This window comes from Lactuca sativa, chromosome 2, assembly GCF_002870075.4.
Source record: "Lactuca sativa cultivar Salinas chromosome 2, Lsat_Salinas_v11, whole genome shotgun sequence".
Classification (NCBI taxonomy): domain Eukaryota; kingdom Viridiplantae; phylum Streptophyta; class Magnoliopsida; order Asterales; family Asteraceae; genus Lactuca; species Lactuca sativa.
The window spans coordinates 163337664-163343089 of record NC_056624.2 but is presented as its reverse complement, the minus strand read 5'-3'; the positions used below and the strand labels follow the sequence as shown (position 1 = coordinate 163343089).

The window sequence follows — 5426 nt, the reverse complement described above, 5'->3', positions numbered from 1 at the left end:
TGAGGGTATTTTTGGTAATTTGGGATCTTGATGGGATTAGTCATATGGTGATTGTAGGTAGTCAAGTTCGGAACTATGTGTTGGGATTTGATTTTTACTGGTTCAGCACTACTTGAGAGGTGAGTTCTCACTATACTAAGGGGTCTAAGGCACCAAGGCCGACCCGTTGAATTGATATTCTAGTAGTTGTTGATATGTTGAGTATGAGTTAGATATGCATGCTAGTCTGGTAGATCTGTAGGACTACCTGTGATACTATCTGATTATCTGTATGTGCATTTATCTATTACATGTTGACATGTGTGGGTTGGGTTGAGGTTGTACTACTCTGTGTTGTAGGCAACAAACCCTAGAGTATGCCAGATATGAGCTAAGGGCCAAGGAGGGCATGCTAGACTTATATTGAGGACTCATAGGCATTCCAGATACAAGCTGAAGGCCAGATAGGGCATGTAAGACTCGTACTGAGGGTTAATGTTTTGTATTCTAGACTGCGGACTGAAGGAGCAACCCAGACATAAGCTGTGGGCAGAGGGCAACCCATACTTATGTTGTAGGCTCAAGAGCAAGCCAGATATGGGCTGAGGGCCAGGGAGGGCATGTCAAACTCATAATGTGGGCTCAGCGGTAATCAAGTTTGTTAAGTTGTGGACCCATTGCATGTTGTTATTATTATGCGTATTATTTCTTACGTATCGATATATTGGAGGAAACTCAACATGATTGGGGCTTACAGTTGTGGATTTTGTTTTAGGTACTTCGGATGATCGCAGAAAGGCGAAGGCATGATCGTACCCCTCCTCACATTTTATGTTATGATTTCTGGGAAAACTCTGATCTTGGATTATTTTGAAAACATTTGCAAACAATGAATAGTTTTTGGTTGTTTTAAAAATTTAAAATTTTTGTGAAATTTTTTAATGTTACATTTTCAGATTTATTAATCGCAAAAATTAAACTGTTGATTTCGACATGATTTCCTATTATTGGTAACGTATTCCGGAAATATATAAGAATTCAATGCCAATTGATGTGAATTTTCACTATGGAAACAACATAATATTTCAAAAATCATGTTCACTTATTAAAATAGGGGTGAGAGACATAGTTTATAAATAATTATAGGTAATGGCTATAATTTCTATAAAAGACACATTATTTGCCAAATAGTCAGCTGTGTAATCACAATGCATATATGTTATTTAATTAAATTTATATAACATCATGAAATATATAAATATTTACATATGTCATGTAACATTTTCCAATCCCAATTAAAAATACATTCGACAAATTGGAGATGGATTATGTACAAATCTCGAAGCCATTTTATATCTCACAAACATACATAAAAAAACTCTTAATACATAAAAAAACTCTTAATATGAGAGTGTATAATTATCTTTTACGTTTTATTGTCATAAAATGTCTCCAACAAATACCCACACTCACAATATTATTAAATCTAGAAGTGTGTGTCTAGATATATATATATATATATATATATATATATATATATATATATATATATATATATATAGAGAGAGAGAGAGAGAGAGAGAGAGAGAGTTAGGTTCAAATGTTTTTAGCAAGTATTGTATGCCTAAATGCACCAATGAGAATTCAAGATAATAATAAAGAATTAAATAAATCATTTAAGGGTATTCTGGATATTTTGTAGTTTTTAATTAAGGAATCATTCAATTGAAATCCTGCAATTAAGGAAACAAAATCAATATTTTTGACCTAGTCTCTCTTGCATCGTGTATTATATTCAAGGAATCAATATTTCTCTGGTCCGGTAATCCACAGACCCTTGTCCTCGGTTAGGGTTTTTTCCCCTTCCATCTTCAATTCTCAGCCGTCCTTCAAACTCTCTGATTCTGATTTCAAGTTCAGGTATCTGATTTTGGATTCTGATTTCCAGAAACCAAACAACAATCAACACAAACAGAAATGGTATATACACACACTCGATCGTCAATCGGAGTTGGCGAAGCAGCTCTGCCGAGGGAGGGATAGCCGGCAGGAAGGGTTGAGTCGACAATCTCTTTTCTTTTCTGGTTCGATCGGTATCCACTCACGAAGGGGGAGAAAGGACTTCGGTCCTCTGTCTTTGTCTGGTCGAGAAGAGGAACTTGGTGGGAAGCAGTCACAAGGGTGGTTCTGTGGTGCTCGTGGATCGCTGCTTCTTCTTTTCCGATGAACTGTGCCAACAGGCAAAAGAAAATTCTTTTTCTTCTTTTTGTTTTTGTTTGATTTCTTGATAGAAATTAAAGGAAAGAATTTGTGTTTGGGTTTTCCTGGAAAAATTGATGATAATGAAAGGGATATGGGTTTGATTGTTTGAACATAACTCATGGTTTGTTTGGGTTTTGGTATTTGACAGGGGAATTCATGGGTTTACTGAGTGTTTACGGGTGGTTGTCTTACATGGTGAACGCAAGCCTTCTTCTAGCTAGGTATTCAATTAGAATTTATTTTATATAGATGTATTCTATTAGAATGCTTGAGAATAATTGTCAACAACAAGTACATTCTGTCAGAATTTGTAGTTTTTATTCTCTTAAAATGCATTGAATTTTTTAATTTTTGAAACTTGATTATGTTTTCTTTGTGGATTTAGGTTTTGAAGTGGCTAACATTGATGTGGAGAAGGAAGAAAACATAGAGAACGAGAGTGTATTATACCAGAATTTGTTATGCTACAATGTAAAAAGTTTTGCTAAAAAATAATATTCTATTAGAATAGATTAGTGTTTTTTGTTAGATTGTGATGTTTTTTTTCTTTTTTCTTTCAGAATGTTGTTATTATTCAATTAATCATAATCATACAATGTAATTATTTGGATATTATTAGTTCAAAAATTGATTTTGTGTATTCTTTTTAGAATGTATTTACTAGTTTATGGTTGACATTCTGTCATTCTGACAGAATATAATCGACGAATATATTTACTAGTTAATGGTTAACATTCTACCATTCTGATAGAATAAATTCGAATTTCTAATTTTGAATTAATTTAAAATATTCAGATTTTTAAAAATAAAGGAATTAATTATCCCTAAAAATCCGAAAATTTCCTTTTTTAATATAGATTAATTGACTAAAATGCCCTTATGCTGAAATTTGTGTGATTATATGGTATATGTTGTCCTATTCTACTATCATAGACCCTCAGATCATTATCTTTGATTATATTCCATCCGATGGTCCAGATCTATGCATTCTGGCACACAATAGTTACTAGAAACAAAATAACATATATATATATATATATATATATATATATATATATATATATATATATATATATATATATATATATATATATATATATAAATTCAACAAAATACTTACCCATTGAATCAATTATACAAATCAATAAACAAATTATACACATAATACATAGGACTGTTCACTATTTGGATAAAACTGAATTGTCCAATTGGACAATTTGGATCGGACTATTTGGTTCAGATATTCGGATTTTTGGATTGGTTTTTAGCAAAACCGAATTATTATTTTGGATTTCAGATTGGTTTTGGTTTATAAAATAAAACCGAATAATCCAAAAAACCCAAATTGGAATTTATTATTTTGTTCTTTTTAATATATATCTTTAATAATTTATAAATTTACTAAATTATTCTTTTAGTATATTAAAATTTTTCATCTTTTATAATACTTTAATATGTACTTATCAAAAAAAAATTATCTATAAAATAGTAAATTATAATATATTTTTCTTGATAGTTATTTATAAATTTTAATTCACAACTAATTAAACATTATTTTTTAGTTTATATTATAAAGTAAGTTAATACTAAAGTTATATATTTGTTGAAATATCTTAATTCTTGAAAACCGAATTATAAAAAACCCGATCCAACCGAATTATAATTTGATTGGATTGGATCGGATTTGAATTTAGTTTGCACTATTTGAATCTACGTTTTCAAAACCGAAATTAATTTGGAATCACTTGATTGGATCGGATTAAACCGATCCATCCAAAAGAACACCCCTAATAATACATGGGAAAATAGATACCCATTGAATCAATTATACAAATTAATACACAAAATTATACACATAATACATGGGAAAGCCTTTGCTTCATTTTTCACCAAACAAAACACATAATACATAAAGTCAATCAAAAATCAAATCCACCTTTTAAATTGACAGCCAAAACAAAATGAAAATTATACTCTTTACCAAACAAACAATTGTATAACTTAGGAGTTACAAATACTCCAAGTTTCTCTAAATAATAATCAGAGTATTCATACCCTTTTTCTTCTTCTTTCATACCGATGGCAAGCAGCAACATCCATCATTCGTTCTTCATTTTCCCCTGTCAAACACCAAAACCCAAATACCCTCTTAGGTTCATCCATTGTTGTCAACACACACACACACACACACACAAAACAAAAAAAAAAAAAAAAAAAACAAAACAAAAAAAAACAAAAAATCAAAACACCCTTGTTGATCGAATTTCCTGTCTATTTCATCATCATTTGTATGGATACCAATTCAAAATAGTAATAATAATAATAATAATAATAATAATAATAATAATAATAATAATAATAATAATAATAAGCAGTAAGGTTACCTATTACCACCGATCGCAAATAGCCCACCCCACACAACCTTCACTTCTACTTCCGTCGAGCAAAACCCACCGAAGTGGGTGTTTCCCCGGAGCAAACACGGGAGGCGACAGCCTCCTTTGATCCCCCAACCTCGTACCTTTCCTTTCCTTCCGACGACCCTTGCTGCCAATCCCTACTGACGCCTACCACGACGTCGCTGCTGACCTATCCCCTCCCGGACTCTCCTTCGGACCTCGTTCTTCATTCGCGCCTCGCAGCTAGACGAGAATGAGAGAGCTTCGCTGCTTTCGTCTCTTCCCCTCCTTCGTTTCGGCCAGACACCAGAGAAGCCCCCTCATTCAATCGATTACCAACACCGAGACCACCTCCCTTCAGTTTCCGAGCTTCTCTTTCCCCGAATCTAGCCAATACCGGGGGCGTACGGTCGCCGCCTTCGTGCCTCTTCTTCCCTCTCTTCGTTCGTCTGCTTGTAGTTGTTCTTCCCTTTGCCCGATCAACTAAAGGAAACGGGCATAAAAAGCCCTAACTTTTTATTAAGTTGGACCCTTAAACACAATTAGTCTCTCAATGAGAATCCTTTTCATAAAAGCCCTAATTGCTTTAAAATTCTATTAAAAATGACAAAATGAACCCTTATCAAAACATTTATTTGAAATCAATCCAAAACCCACAAATATTGGACCCATTTATTCAAAAAAAGCCCCTCCTTGGTTATTTTTAGCAAAAGTTATCCCATTATTCAAAAATTAATCATATTTGAACCATTTTAGTCCCTCCTTTTATTTATTTTAACCAAAACA

The 5426-nt window shown here is 32.6% G+C and overlaps 1 long non-coding RNA gene across 1 annotated transcript; it reads right to left on the bottom strand.

Annotated features, from left to right (window-relative positions):
• Nucleotides 1-4104: 4104 nt before the first annotated feature.
• Nucleotides 4105-5152, bottom strand: LOC122196755 (uncharacterized). Its single transcript, XR_006188802.2, has 2 exons — nt 4626-5152; nt 4105-4361 (listed from the first exon to the last, which is right to left on the bottom strand). It is a non-coding gene; the product is annotated as an uncharacterized LOC122196755 (long non-coding RNA).
• Between the last annotated feature and the right edge of the window lie 274 nt (nt 5153-5426).